Source organism: Pelodiscus sinensis, chromosome 3 (assembly GCF_052426305.1).
Source record: "Pelodiscus sinensis isolate ZL-2025 chromosome 3, ASM5242630v1, whole genome shotgun sequence".
NCBI classification, from domain to species: domain Eukaryota; kingdom Metazoa; phylum Chordata; order Testudines; family Trionychidae; genus Pelodiscus; species Pelodiscus sinensis.
In genome coordinates, this window is record NC_143054.1 from 150,862,980 (window position 1) to 150,879,388 (window position 16,409).

General features: G+C 44.9%; 1 long non-coding RNA gene across 1 annotated transcript in view; it reads right to left on the reverse strand.

The window, feature by feature from the left end:
• Positions 1-320: 320 nt before the first annotated feature.
• LOC112544552 (uncharacterized) overlaps positions 321-16,409 on the reverse strand; it is a 97,086-nt gene continuing 80,997 nt past the window's right edge. Inside the window, exons 2-4 of the long non-coding RNA XR_012902925.2 lie at positions 14,725-14,794; positions 6,832-6,934; positions 321-1,245 (exon numbers count right to left, since the gene is read on the reverse strand). This is a non-coding gene — a long non-coding RNA (uncharacterized LOC112544552). The remainder of the gene's footprint in view (positions 1,246-6,831; positions 6,935-14,724; positions 14,795-16,409) is intronic.

The following is a 16,409-nucleotide window of genomic DNA, read 5'->3' on the forward strand; positions in this document are numbered from 1 at the left end:
ACGGGTCCCTCTGCCCTGGGGTCAATCACCACCCAGGGGGCATGGACTGCGTGAGCCCCCAGGATGTGGTCCCTGGAGTAGGCCTGCAGCAGGTCTTTAATCTTGCAGCGGACCTGCTCTTGGGTCCACGTGTCCTCTGGTGGCCAGGCTGGCAGCCTTGCGGCTGTAGACGGCTGCATTCCTGTGCCTAGTGCGGAGATCGTGGACGTTGGAGGCCTCCCCCCAAACCTCGATGAGGTCCACCATCTCTGCACTAGACCAGGCGGGCACCTGCCTTTTTCGGCCCCGTGCAGGCTCCTGCGGTTTGCATGTGGAGCCCCTATTAAAGTTAATTTAAACTAACAGCTGTTAGTTCGAATTAACTTTGTAGTGTAGACATACCCTTAGATTCTTTGAAGTCTTATAGAATTAACTACTTCTAAAGGAGAGAGTGTCTGGGCTGAAAGGTACCAGACAAGTACAATTGTATTGTAATTGTAAAGTACAAATGGCTTTAGCAACCTTTCACTACTCACTGGGCATCCAGCAAGCTGTTGAAATTGACAAGCTTAGGCCTGCCAACTACAGCTCACATGGCTATGGAAATGGGTGACAGACCAGCAAAACAACATACGAGTTTTACAGTGTTATTTTGCCCCCACATAGTAACGGGGATCACAAGATAGGCAGGTTCCATCCGAGAAACTCAAATCCTTTTGCAAGCATTAACTCCATATAGTCCATAATGCTCCTGAGTCAAAGGGTATGGAAGGGCCATTCATCTCCACAGGATTTGGGCTCCTAACTGCTTTTGAGGATCTGGATTCAAGAGGCTGGATCAGCAGCTACTGTTCAAGAAGCTGAAAGTGGAGATGCAGCCTTTCATCACCAGCACATCCCATCCACCAACTCTTTCATCCATCCTCTGCTACCTGCACCAGCCACCAGTCTCCTCTTGTGCATGGACCGAATGCTCCATGCTTCTTAACCTAAGCAGGCTCATTATTGAAAGAGCAATTTGCAGGGTGGCTGCAAGCACTCCAGCAACGTGAACAGAAAGCAGCTTCCTGGTGTCTGCTCCCAAACTTTTACTTCATGCAACTTATATTCCTTCTCCAATTTCCAGGAAGGTTGCTTCAAGACAGTGAGGTTTTATGCAGTGATAGCTGTCAGGGAGGCAAAACACACTCACCATTTAACTTTGGGAGCAGGTTCCCCCTCAAAAGAATGGCTCATTTTCCAGTGGCCAGCTCAATTAACCACCTACTGTAAATGAGAGTGAGAGAGAGAATATAACATCCAGCAGCTTTGATACCCCCCTGGTTTGGAAGTTGTTCAAATGGAACCTGAATTCTCTGTCCTGTGCATTCTCAAAGAAAGCCTGCAGGTGGGGAAGGATCATTAAAATGGCACTGAGATACAGCCACACCTGGAAAGGGTCTACCCACTGCCTTCCACTCACCTGCATTTCAGCTGGAGGAGCGGGTGCTCAGGAGGAGCTCAGCGCCTCGGAGGACAAGATTCTGAGGCACAACAGTGCAATGGGGAAATGGCCAGTGATTTTTAAGGAGTCCTCTGAACATTCAATGTTTTTAAGGTGGAGATTTTCCAACATGCCTAAAGAACCTTGGGCTACGTCTACATTGGCAAGATTTTGCGCAAATATTTTTAATGCAAGAGTTTTTGCGTTAAAGTGTTTGTACAAGAGAGCGTCTACACTGGCATGTGCTTTTGCGCAAGAGATGTGCTTTTGCACAAGAGCTTTTGCACAAGAGCATCCGTGCCAGTGTAGATGCTTTCTTGCGCAAGAAAGCTCCAATGGCCATTTTAGCCATCGGGCTTTCTTGTGCAAGAAATTCATGTTGCCTGTCTACACTGGCCTCTTACACAAGAACAGTTGCGCAAGAGGGCTTATTCCTGAGTGGGAGCATCATAGTTCTTGTGCAAGAAGCACTGATTTCATACATTAGAACGTCAGTGTTCTTGCGCAAGAACTCGTGGCCAGTGTAGACTCTCGTCCACTTTTGCGCAAAATCTTGCCAATGTAGACACAGCCTTGGAGTATAAGAACTGTTCACCTCTAACTCTCCCCACCCACAGAGCCTCAGATCCCAATCCTGCAAACACTGAGGGACGGGAGTAACCTACATATGCAGCTAATTTCACTGAATTCCACGGCGATACTTGTATATGGAAAGTTATGCAGGACAGATCATATTTCCAGGAGCAGAGCCTTATTTAGTAAATGTTTGTTGAGGGACACATTATTATTCACATGACCAATCCAATTAACTTTACTGGGCATAAGGGGGTCACTACGTGATCTTCAATGCCCGTCTGCTAACCACTGTAGCTTTGTTTGTTTAGGTTTTTTTTGTCTCTGTGTGTAATATTTACCTTTAAAGCACAGAAGAAAAGTTCTCACAATACATTTCACTTACTGGACATCCAGACCGGTGAGAGATACAATGAAAACAAAGTGTTATAGCGGTTGTGATCAATGCTGTGTGTGACCGATCACTACTGGAAAGTCTCAACCCCAGATAAAAATCATTGGGCCTTTTTTTTTTCAGTGATACATTTGAAACAACCCATGCTGTAAAGGAAACCTGTAATAGTGAGATAGTATGAATGAAAAATAAACACTTCACATGTTTTCAAACAAAGCAGAATAAAGGCATCTGCTGCAACAGGCCTTATAGTTGTATTATTGGAGAGTAGGTATTTCTCTAGGTCTGTGGTTTCTCTGAGAGAACACTGGCTTTTAGTTTAATATATTGTTATTAGATATGCTCTGTGAAGGCACCCAGAATCCTTGAGCAGCAGTAACTGAGGGTATGTCTACACTACCCCACTAGTTCGAACTAGCGGGGTAATGTAGGCATACCGCACTTGCAAATGAAGCCTGGGATTTGAATTTCCCAGGCTTCGTTTGCATAAGCGGGGAGCCGCCATTTTTAAAACCCCGCTGGTTTGAACCCCGTGCAGCGCGGCTACCTATACGAGGTGTACTGGTAGTTCGGAATAGGAAGCCTAGTCCGAACTACCTAGTTCGAGCCCCGTGTAGCCGCGCTGCACGGGGTTCGAACCAGCGGGGTTTTAAAAATGGCGGCTCCCCGCTTATGCAAATGAAGCCCGGGAAATTCAAATCCCGGGCTTCATTTGCAAGTGCGGTATGCCTACATTACCCTCCTAGTTCGAACTAGCGGGGTAGTGTAGACATACCCTGACAGATTACTCACTATGCATAATAAAGATCAGTGTTGGTATTAGTCTCCAAAAATGTATTATGAGAGGAACAGTGAAAATGGTTTTTGGACTTCAGCATCTGAGCCACTGCAAAGGTATCAGCAGAAACAACTCGAGGGCTTCATAGTCAACAGGACCATGTCAATGGTCATGGATTCCTTAGCAGGATGAGTACCCAAAACGTTCATGGACACAGTTTATAATGCAAACAGACTATGCTGACTATGCTTAAAGGAGATATCTTCTTTAAGAGGAAGTTTTCAAGTGATGGATCCTAGAGTAAAACAAATATCAAGTGTCCATTCCATCTGAAGAGAACAGCCATATAAGCTCTTATAAGATTCATACCGTGCACATCAGACAACAAACCAATGAGAGGAAATGTTATGTGCTTGGAATTGTTTGATAGAGTCTTCCCCTATCCAGCAGTGAGTCTTGAAACCACGTTATCCCTACTAAGAAGGAGGCAGAAAGAGCAGTCCCTTAACGTCAGTGTAAAGGAAGCAAGCAGCACATTTCCTGCACCCACTAGAAACAGGCCTTCCCTTTTAACTTTTACAAACTATTCATGTGAAAGCAGCACTTGTGAAAGATGCAGGCCTGGAGTTCTGGCTACAAGAGTCTTCTACTTGGCCACAGAATAGATGGCAGCTTTCCTGCAACGTACTATTGCTGTGAGCCAGTTGAGATGAAAGGTACAGTTCTGGGCTCTATACCCTTGTTTATTCTTTGACTCCTCTCTGCTAAAAGTGCCCCTGTGGGTACCTGCCAGGGGAATGTTTCCTTGTGTGTCGAAACCTGTTGTCTGGGAACTGCACTGGTGCCACCAGACTCATTTCTCATTGGCCTCTGTCAGTCACTGTGAACATGAGCTTCACTTAAACCTACCAGGTATAGCCAAAAGGGTCCATAAGCACTTTTACATCTCACCTAGGCTGGTCTACACTAGCCCCTTAGTCCAAAATTAGCCCCTCCCAGGTTAAATTTGTAAGCAACGCATCCAAACTACCAAGCCTGTTGTTCTAGAATACGGGGCCGTGGAACTCACATGCTGTAGTCCTGCTTTTCATGAGGAATAACGCTATTCCCAAACTTGTACGTCCAAAATAACGTTAGCGTGGACACGCCAGTGCCGCTAATTCAAACTAATTGGCCTCTGACAGGCCTCCCACAGCTCCCCAGAGTGCTTCCTGGGGCTCTGAGTCCGAGGTAGCGTGTCCACATTAATGGAGCCTGCCTCAGACTACGTTCGATTCTTCCCTGGGAGACATCCTGGGAGGTGGGTACCGGCTCCAGGGCCAGAATGACCTGTCTGGCAGGCATCATGTACATGTTGGTCTCCTCATCTTCCTTCCCCTCCTCCTGCACCTCCTCATCCTTCTCCTCATCCACAGCCATGCCCTCTGGTAGGCTGACAACAGACTTCTCCAGCCTGCATTCCACAATGTGGGGGAGGGGAAGGACTGCTCCCCCCCCCCCAGGATGTGGTGGAACTGGTCCAAATAGGGTCATGACTGGGGTGTAGGCCTGCCTCAGTTCATGCGCAGCTGCTCCTGGGTGTGCATATGTAGACGCTCACCTTGTTATTTCAAAATAACAATGCAGTGTAGACATGCCCCCAGTGATCACTCTCCTGTCAGCCATTCCCAGATTCTGACAAACAAAGGCTACGGTCACCATTCCTACCCATCCTAGCTAATAGCCACTGATAGACCTATTCTTCATGAATTAATCTAGTTATTTTTGAACCTGGTTAAAGTCCTAGCCTTCACCACATCCTCTGGCAAGGAGTTCCACAGGTTTACTGGGCATTATGTGAAGAAATACTTCCTTTTGCTGTTTAAAACCTCCGACCTATTAATTTCAGTTGATGACCGCTAGTCCTTGTGTTATGGGAGAAAACAAATAATTTTCCTTATCTGCCTTCTCCCACTCCTTAGTCTCCTCTTTTCTAGCTGAAAAGCCACAGTTTAATTAATTTCTCCTCATATATCACCCGTTCCAAACCCCTAATAATTTTTGTTGCCCTTCTCTAAACTTTTTTCTAATGCCAAGATATCTTTTTTGAGATGAGGCAATCATATCTGCATGCAGTACCATGGGCTTACCACAGATTTATATAGAGGCAATAAGATGTTCTCTGTCTTATTTTCTATCCCATTTTAAATGATTCCTAACATTCTGTTTGCTTTTTTGACTGCTGCAACACATTGAGTGGATGTTTTCAGAGAACTGTCCACAATAATCCCAAGATCTCTCTCTTGAGTAATAGCTAATTTAGTCACATTTTGTACGTATAGCTGGGATTGTGTTTTCCAATATGCATTACTTTGTATTTATCAACATTAAAAATCATCTGACATTATATTCCCTGATCACCTAGTTTCATGAGATCCTTCTGAAACTCTTCACAGTCTGCTTTGGACTTAACTATCTTGAACAGTTTAGTATCATCACTTTTTATCCCATTCGACAGATCATTTATGAATATGTCGTATAGGATTGGTTGCAGGACAGATCCCTGCAGGACACCACTAGTTACCTCTCTCCATTCTCTCCCCCAACTAGGACCATGTCCTTCCCCTGGTACTTTTTCTTCGGTGAGTCCCATTTGCTTTTGGCATCAAGTTCTTGCTGCTGGTCTTCATTTTCAAAGCATTTTGTATTTCCGTTCCTGCTCACCTCTCCGGTCACATTTCTACCTACAACCCTTTCTTTAGTTTACTTTGCATCCACTCTGTTGCCTGCTCCTGCCTTTGGCTCTACCTGCTCCTATCTCAAAGGTGCCTTTCATACTGATCTTTATGCCTTCAATGACGTTCTAGGTCCCTATTGACCACACTCTCTTACTTCAAATTCCTCTTTACAATGCACTTCTGCAAATCTTTTCTGTGATAAACCATCCTGCAGCCCAGACTCTAACCGCTCCCTTCCCATCATGCTGACTGTCCAGTTCCAAACATACAAGATTTATGAAATACTAAACTCACGAGCTGTCTTGCTTGTCAGAAGAAAACAAACTCTTAGGCCCTTTAATTGTACCTGACCTCACTTTCATTAGTTTTACACCAGTGTAACTCCACTAACTTCGATGGAGTTATTTCTGATTTATACTGGTGTAACTAAGATCAAAATGAGACCCTTTGCCACTGTTGTTGTTCCTCTACTCTATACAGATTTCAAAGTTCATGAGCCTGTTGTATACAGTGATGATGCCATGTCATAAATAAAATGCAAAGTGCTATGACAGCAGATTTCACTGCTCACTCTCCTTCCTCAGATACCAGAAGTCCTGGTGATAGCATACCAGTCAGGAAATAGCATCCTTGTCCCTCTGTATGAAGAATGCTATCCTAAGCCCCATGGATTTCATGTGTGGGTGATGGAGACAGAGATTAGACGTATGCTTGGAAGAGGGACATGATGGATTCAGTTACTTTACCTCTTAAGAAACCTTATCCAAATTTTCCTCAAAAGGTGTGTGTCCTTTTAAAGGTGAAATGAAAAACTAAAATGAAAATTGAATGATGCTCCAAAATACAGCTTGACTGTCCCCATTTCCCGAGCGAAAGGGCAGGACGTGAAGAAATAGTTTTAACTTACCTCTTCCAGGTCAGTTCTCGTCCCTTGCAATGAGGTTTCTGATACCTTTGATGTCAGCGACTGATGCATTCTCGGATATGCTCAGGAAATGAAGTGTCACTGGCTTTAACAGAGGAAGAAATCTCAGAGATTATTTCTGCTTTGAATATTCCCCACAGCCTGAGAAATGTTGGGCATATAAAAACTCTGCATATTGCCTTTTTCCTTCAGTTTTTTTAGGTCTTCAGTAGAAATGTAAAAATTTTGCCAACAGAATATTTTACTGTTGGTAAAGTCATTAACATCAAAACTTTACCCAAGAATATGACTGCTTTGGTGTAATTTAATTTTGGGGAAAAAATTAAAAAGGCCAACAACTTCCATTTCAACCTTATCAGGATAGAGCATTTCAGTTTTCCATTTCTAAGGGTTTGTCTACACTTGTAGCCTATTTCGGAATAGGGCTGCAAATGTAGGCATTCGGAATTGCAAATCAAGCCTGGGATTTAAATATCCCGTGTTTGATTTGCATCTTCCCGGCCGGGTGCCATTTTTGAAATTTACAAGCCTGGAATAACTGCCTGTGTCTACACGCGGCAGTGAAATGGGCATTCAAATTAAAGCTCTATTTCGAACTACCTGTTCTTCCTCCTGCAATGAGGCAGTTATTCCGGGCTTGTAAATTTCAAAAATGGCGCCCGGCTGGGAAGATGCAAATCAAGTGCGGGATATTTAAATCCTGGGCTTGATTTGCAATTCCGAATGCCTACATTTGCAGCCCTATTCCGAAATAGGCTGAAAGTGTAGACATATCCTATGTGACATTTTGTCTAAAATTCCATTTTCTGGCATATTATGTTATAAATGATAATATCAAGTTTTTTAAAATCAGAAAGAAACATTTCAAAATTATTGAAACAGATTTCTGAAAAGAAATTTCTTCTGAAAATGTTGTTCTGTGGGAAATATAAGCATTCTTTAATCTTGTACTCTTTGAACCAACAGTTGATTAATGTGCACTAGAAAATTTTCAGTGTGGCCCAGTAGCATCTACATACACCACTCCATGTGCAACCTGTTAATGCGTGCTAGAAATTACACCCTGGTAGTAAGAATTGCTGCACCAGGTAGACAATGCCTGGACCACATTGCAAAACAGCAGTTACTCGGCTGAAGTTAGGGGAGTTACACTGCTATAAAACCAGTGTAAGAGAGATCAGAGTCAGTCACCACATGTCTACAGTTCTGGTGAGAGTTGACCATGGCTGTTGCCACCAAACCAATATTAACAAAAGCAGGATCACAAAGGAAAGAATTTGAATAGTCAATATTCACAATTATCCTTATCCTCTTGTCAACTGGGACATTCTATAGAGACCATGGTACATATTTTTCCAGGGATGATGGTGCTTTTGATGAAGAGGACATGCTTAGAACCACTTTGCAAACCAACAGCATTGTCACCTAAGTGCTTCCAAGCAGGAGAAATAGCTGAATGTTGGTGGTACTCAAATGAGTTACATAGTCTGCAGGGTGTATAGACTATACAAGTTCCCCCATTGAGGGAAAGACTAATCTACTGAGGGGCAGAAAGGACTAGGTCCAGATGGGTAAAACTAAATCCAGAGGTTGATTGTGAAATCTGACAGAGGGCCAAAGAAACTGTGTCTAGCACAGTTTGTAGTGTGAGTTCATTTTATTGTCTAATTTGAATTATCCAATTGCCTCCCTCAGCCCAATACGATATCTGAGACAAAAACACTTAGGGTCTGACTTTTCAGGGGTATTGAGCATCCCCAGGCCCATGAACGGGGGTTGCAAATGGGGCAGTTGCCCCATGGTCCCGTGATTCAAAGGTGACAGGCCCTTTAAATTGCTGACAGAGGACCACACTGCATGTTCCAGGCAGCACTGAGGGCTGCCTGGGGCCTGGCAGGGTGTGCTCTGGACAGCTGCCCTCAGCCCGTCCCTTCCAAGAGCATGGAGCCATGCCCTCCACTTTGCCCAAGGGACTACAGAGGCTGTTGGCACCCCTGAGCATCCAGGAGTCAGGCAACCAGGCTGGGAACAGAACAAGTCCTGGGAAGATAAAACAATTTCTCTACAAGACACCAAAGGCTGAACAAGGACTAATCTACTGAGGGGCAGAAAGGACTAGGTCCAGATGGGTAAAACTAAATCCAGAGGTTGATTGTGAAATACACTTCTGCCCTTTCCCTATTAATGAATTCCATAAGGGACACTTACATGGGAAATGAAATGGCTTCTTTGTGTGGCTGAAAGAAATAATCCCTGTTATCTTAAGGAAGGCAAGAACCTGGAGGAAGATTTCAGCCCCTTTAAACAAGACAGAGAACCTTGCAATCTCTTGATATAATTCTGAGCCAAGGAGCTGCCTTATTCAGCAGATCTACTCCTTTACTAGAATGGGGGAGCCAAGCCACCTGCAGCCTGTCGCTTCTATTGGACCTCCCCAGAGCACACTGAGGGTATGTCTACACTACCCCGCTAGTTCGAACTAGCGGGGTAATGTAGGCCTACCGCACTTGCAAATGAGGAGTAACGGGAGTTCGAACTAGGAAGCCTAGTTCGAACTTCCTAGTTTGTGCCACGTGTAGCCGCGCGGCACGGGGTTCGAACGAGCGGGGATTTAAAAATGGCGGCGCCCCGCTTATGCAAATGAAGCCTGGGAAATTCAAATCCCGGGCTTCATTTGCAAGTGCGGTATGCCTACATTACCCCGCTAGTTCGAACTAGCGGGGTAGTGTAGACATACCCTGAGATACAGAATGATGTAGCCAGGCCTGAAGGACTGTGCAAACGGCTTACTTGAGATGCAGCTAATTAATTTGCTGTTCTGCTGCAAGAAAAAGAATGTTTGAAGCCCCCCAGTTGGGATCAGAAGCCAAGACCTCATGCTTCCCCAAAAGCCTTACTGTTCTCTGAGGCTGCAAGCAGTTTAGTCCGGGTCTACATACAAGCAGTTATTTCAACATACTGTCAAAATAATTTCCAGCTGGAGGACTTCTTACTCTGACTCCTGTAACCCTCATTGTACGAGGAGTAAGGGAAGTGGGAGGAAGAGTGCTCTATTTTGAAATAAGAGCTGTGTAGACGCTCCCTATTTCGAAATAAGCTATTTTGACGTAAGCTACACAATTAGCATAGCTCAAGTTGCGTACCCTATTTTGAGTTTAGCTCTGCTGTGTAGACATGTCCTAAAAGAAGAGGACAGTCATGGTTTGGCTGCTATTTGTAGCACAAGTTGAGAAAAAGAGGATCAGGAGGATTTTTTTAAATGAATAAATTGGGGGGTATTGCTTGTCATTTGGTGTCACCATCATTAGAAGTCACGTTTTGAAGGGTTTCTCTGCAACTGAGAGCTATGAATTTGCATTTTTTAATGAAAATTCAGATTTTATATAATCATCTGACTCCAAGAGCTGGGTCTTTAAGCACCTGCTATCAAGAATCATGATAAAGTCACAATAGTTGACAGCACTGAATATATCCAGACACAACCTTGACCAAATGTATGGTCATCCATGAGTTTTTGTCAGCTTCTCCTTCCGGACTCTGCTTGTTGGTGTAACCCTCACCCCAAAACACATACCTCAAATGAAAAGGAAGAGCAATTAGTAGGTGTGGATTAAAAGTATGCAAAATACACCATTTTGTGTGGTTTCAATATGAAATTAGCTGGAACTTAATGGGGTAGGCAAAGTTTCATTTTGTGGTTTGGTGAACAATAGAGCCTAAAAATCCAAGTGAAACACAGGAAATGTTTCAAATGTGAATCAAAACTAAAGAAATCAAATGCGAATCAAAACTAAAGAAATCCTAAAGAAGTCCTCAATTCCTAAAGTAATCCCAGGAACTAACATCTCAGAATTGCATACAGGGCTAAAGAAATGTTCATATGGTGGCTATAAATGTATATAGAGTTTTGTAAAAATGCATATTTTGTGCTTTTTTAGAAACTATTGTCAAAATGTTCACATTTGGGGGCCCAAAGTTAAGCACGTTCATTTGCAGACGTCTGAACAGTCGGTTGGTTTTTGTATGTGTGAAGCACTTGATGACATTTGTCATTTGCAGGGCTCGACAAATGCACTTGCCCGCTCGCCCGTGGTGAGTAGATTTTGCCAGCTGGCGAGTGGAGGGGCGGACTGGCCCGGTGGGCCATTCTAACGGGCTGGCTGAAGCCCACACTACGGGCAGCGCAGCCCCATCCAATCTGCCAGCCGGCGGAGGAATAGAGCACTACTGGGGAGGGGGAACCACAGCGATTCTCAGCGCCGGGCTGCCTCCATGCAGCTGCGGCGCGAGGAGATGGAGCGCCGGCAGATGCCAGGACGCTGGCATGACGCGGCCCCGCCAATTTTAAAGGGCCGCAGCAGCTCGGTTCTGGCTGCGTGTCCCCGGCAGCTGGCTGCGGCATGAGGCGGAGCCAGGCCCCGCCCCACCGGCTCCAGTCCTGCCATGGCCCCAGCCCGTCGCCAGCGAAAGACCGCTCCCTGCCGACCACCTGGATCTCTGCGCCCGCCCCACACCCCATCTGGCTCCCGCTGCCCATTCCCCATGTCGCCTCTGCACCCTGCACCCCGGATCCCCTGCTCTCCCTCTGGCTCTGCGCCACCCTTGCACCCCACACCCTGCTCCCCCCGATCCCTGCTCCCCCCCAGCTCTGTGCTGCCCATTCCCTGAACTGCCCCTAGACCCCGATCCCTCTGCCCCTCCCGTTCCCTGCATCCCATTCCCCGTGCCTCCACCACACCCTGCACACTGCTCCCCCCGATTCCTGCTTCCCTCTGTCTCTGTGCCTCCTGTTCCCCGTGCCACCCCTGTCCCCCTCACACACTGTTCCCGGCACCCCTCTAGCTCTTTGCTGTCCCTGCACCCTGTTTCCTCTGTGAGTTGGGAGTGAGGGGTGCTTGTCCATAGGGAGGGGCTGGACAGGGCTAGGAAAAGGCTTCTGTGACCCAGCAGCGAGTGAAAGGGGGAGTTCACTTGAAGCGCCTTTGCCTTTATGGAAAAAAATGACTGAAAATGCTATTTTCTATTTATAGGGCTAAAATGCCAGGACAAAAATGAAAACAAACAAAAAAAACCCCATTGCAAAATGCAAACGTGTAAAAGACAACAAAAAGGGGGGGGGAATGTTTTGCTTGGCCCTGGGGGAGGGGAAGTGGCTGGGCTGGGCTGTGGGGAGGGGAGGGGAAAAATAAGGGAAGGGGCTTGTGCTGAGGGGAAGGGAGGAGAGGGAATCAGGAGAAGAAGAAGAAGAAAGGGGAAGGCGCCAAGGGACAGGGGTGCAGGAGAGACAAATCCCAGGGGGCCAAGTGCAGACAATGAGGAAAAGGGCAGGAGGGGAGGTGTCAGTGGGAGAGGGGAACAGGGTGATGCTGGGAGAGGAGAGGGTAAGGGCACTGGGGCCTAGAGGGAGGAGGGGGAGGTGCTGGGAGAAGGCTTGAAAGAAGGGGTGGGCATGAGGAAGGTGGGGACGGAGCAAAGCACGTGTGAGGTCACAGGGGCATGAGGGGAATGGGGACAGAGGGTGCTGAGGGGGTGGGTAGCAGAGAAAAGGAGGGCAAAGGGGGCACAGGCAGTGAGGGAAGGGGGAGGAACCAGGAGAGTGCAGGTGCCAGGAGATTCTGGGGGTGAAGCAGAAGGGCAGACACCTGCAGGGGAGAGACCAGCACCAGTGGAGAGAGGCAGGGCAGGGGTATAGAGGGAGGTGTTAGGAGAGGGGATGAGGAGGGGTAGCTCACATGATCAGAGTGGGGCTACTGGAGGAGTGGGCACAGGGGGCAGAGAAGGGCTGGAGGAAGGGGGCAGGTCTCAGGAAGGCTGAGGGCAGCGAAAAGGGCAGGAGTCAGGACAGCAGAGGAGGGTGAGGGGTTGGGGGGCTGCAGGCACCAGGGGAGCTGATGGAGCAAGGGGAGGAGACATGGCAACAGAGGGAAAAGGTAGAAGTTTAAAAGCTATTTATTAATAACTTGGGTGATATTTATTAAGAACATATTAGTAATTACTGTTCTTATTCTTATTAGGAATTTATGCCCATTAAAAAACCCACTTTTGGGGGCGGGGCGGGGAAGATTGTGAGTCCCTTTTTTGTCTGGTGAATACGGTTTTCCATAATTTTTTGAGCCCTGGTCATTTGAAATCAATACGAGTTAAGGCTGCTGTGAAAAATCAGACCATCTGTGAAAATCAGGCCACCAAGTTAAGGTACCTAACTTTAGTCACCTTTGACTTAGTCATCATCGCTGTTCCAGCACTTAGTCATCTGTGCCCCAGTGTTCCCTCTGGCTCTCAGATGAATTTGCACACAGCCCTATATTTCAAGTAACATGTACTCCTCCATCAGTATGGGCAAACCCAGGGAGATGGTTGGTTAAGGTACACACGACAAACAGTTGCCTTGGTCCTCTGAGCAATGGGGTTTCACAATCAGCCCATCTCCTCTCCCCTTCATGGGAGCTCAGCTCACAACATTTGATACTCATTTTTACAGTCAAATTTTTCCACAGGAAATTGCAATTAAAACTAATTTAACTGAAATTTTCTGAGGAAAAAGAAAAAGATTTTTCTGAACTTTTAATAGCCCAGTTATAACACCATTTAAAAATATGGGTGTAGGTTATAGTGAAGTTTTTGTGTTTGGGATTCTTTGTGTGTGTATGTATATAGCTTCATATTTGTTGAACTCTCAAGAAAATCATAGGCTACATCTACACTGGCATGATTTTCCGAAAATGCTTTTAACGGAAAACTTTTCTGTTAAAAGCATTTTCGGAAAAGTACGTCTAGATTGGCAGGATGCTTTTCCGCAAAAGCAGTTTTTGCAGAAAAGCATCTGTGGCCAATCTAGACGCGATTTTCCACCAAAAAGCCCTGATCGCCTTTTTCGCGATCTGGGCTTTTTGCAGAAAACACTACTGTGCTGTTTACACTGGCCCTTTTGTGCAAAAGTCTTTCGGAAAAAGACTTGCCCAAACGGGAGCAGCATAGTATTTCCGGAAAAGCACTGACGATCTTACATGAGATCGTCAGTGCTTTTCCGGAAATTCAAGCGGTCAGTGTAGACAGCTGGCAAGTTTTTCCGCAAAAGCAGATGATTTTGCGGAAAAACTTGCCAGTCTAGACACAGCCCTGGTGTTTGGGTATTTTATATCTATGTATTTACATAGTTTTAACAAATTTTCAAATCCTTGCCATGTAATATCAAAACCAAAACAATGATCATTACAACAGTGAGCTTTTCTTTAGGTAAATATTATAGCACTATCAGATCTTACTATATATCAGGGTGTTACCATATTACTGAGCCTTTTTACACTTTCCAGGATGAGCTGTTTCTGTTGAGCTTATTATCCTGATAACACATATTCATCAAACCAGACATGTCTGTCAAATGTTCATATTAAAAAACATTGATGAGGTGTGTTCTTTCTTGTAGGAAAAGAATCTTACGTTTTAAGCACTGTTTGGCAAAGAAAAAGAAAAAGAAAATCTTGCAAGGAGTTTGGTTTTAACCATTAATTTGCTTGGTAAATCTATTCTGTTATTTTTAAATGTCATGTGTAGTAAGGATTGCCTGCCTTGATATATCTCTCAATATAAAAACAAAGGCCCGGTAACATTTCATAAAAGATCTCTTTCTTAAATAAATGCTGCTAATGCAAACAAATCTCTCACCAGCAAAGAGGGACAAATGATAGCAGCATCTTAAAGGACAAGGTAAGTGATCTTGCTCATCAGTCAGATTGATCCCAATATTCCAGAGGTGGTTGGACACAACCATCAGCAGACTGTAGCTGGTTGTGGAGCAAGCTATTCAGACACCAATGGAAACTTTCCAGCAGCCAGCAAAACACTCACATGATTCTAGAAGGAAAAGTGTATTACCAAACTCAGCATCTGTGCTTTGCAGCTGCCAAGTAGCCTCCATGTGTTGTTACAGCTGTTGAATCTCCTGCTAAGGAAGACAGAACAGAAGGATGAAATGAAAGCAGCATCAAGCATGTTCAGCTATGGGCAAATGGTGCCAAGCAGGTATTTAAGTTACATGCATGCACAAGCTAAGCCCTCTAAGCATGTGAACTCACTGCTGTTTGCCTGCTGGACTCACAAGGAAGACTAATCATGTCTCTAAACCACTAGGCAGTTTTCAAGCTCTTCTAAATACATGATCTACTGAAACCCTGTGAAGTAATATGCAGAGCTATATCCAATTTTGTGAATTTGGTCAAAATAGGATGGAGACATCAGATATGGGGGTGTAAGTTTGCATGCGAAGTTGAGAATTTAGTAACAAAAAGACAAAATGGAAACAGTAATGACCCCTCACCCGCAAAATAGCTATTTAAAATATTGGTTTTCATTTTTAGCGAATTTTCTTCACAGACTCAGCGTGCGCCTATACTGCAAGGCTTCACTTGAAATAAGCTGTGCAAATTGAGCTACATCAATTGCATAACTTATTTTGAAATAGCTTATTTTGAAATTGGGAGTGTCTACACAGAACTTATTTTGAAATAGAGCGCTCTTCCTCCAAAATAGAGCACTCTTCCTCTCCGAAATAGAGCCCTTATTCCTCAGACAATGAGAGTTACAGAAGTCAGAGTAAGAAGTCTTCAGCTTAACAGTATTTTGACACTATTTTGAAATAACTGCCTGCTGTGTAGATGCACTAGTTATTTCAAAATGGAGTTGCAGTGTAAACGTACCCTCAGTAAGAAGGCTCACCCTAGACTTCTTACCTTTTAAAAAAATCAGTAAGCGAGGTGGCTTGACAGTGAGGCTGCGTCTAGACTAGCATGATTTTGCACAAATACTTTTAACGGAAAAGTTTTTCCATTAAAAATATTTGCACAAGAGAGCGTCTACATTGGCACGGATGCTTTTGCACAAAAGACATCTTTTGCACAAAAGCATCCATGCCAGTGTAGACGCTCTCTTGCGCAAGAAAGCTCTGATGGCCATTTTTATCGGGCTTTCTTGCGCAAGAAATTAATTTGCCTGTTTATACTGGCCCTCTTGCGCAAGAATACTTGCACAAGAGGGTTTATCCCTGAGCAGGAGTGTCAAAGTATTTGCACAAGAACCACTGATTTTGTACAGTACAAAGTCAGTGTTCTTGTGCAAATACTCACGGCCAGTGTAGACAGGTGGCAAGATTTTGCACAAAAGCGGCTGTTTTTACGCAAAGTCTTGTCAGTCTGATACACCCTGATTGTATTAGCCCTATTCTTTGTTTTGCTTACACATAAGCTTTCATATTTTACACACAGAAATATTCATCTAGGTTATAATCTTACTAAATTCATACATTGGTGGGCTTTGCTCTGGTCTGTTAGTTTCCAGTTCAGCAACACACATGCTTTAAGTATGTAATTAAGCCCATCTCTATTCATCAAAGCACATAGGGCTCACTGAAGTCTGTGGAAAGTTTTCTGCTGAATTGGGTAAGCTTTGGGTCATAGTCTGTAGAATGTGCCTAAGTTTAACTATGACTTCCACTGAAGTCAGTGTTCCACTGAAGCCAATCTATGCCCTTGGGAGAGTTCTATAGAAATCTCTCTCAGATGTGC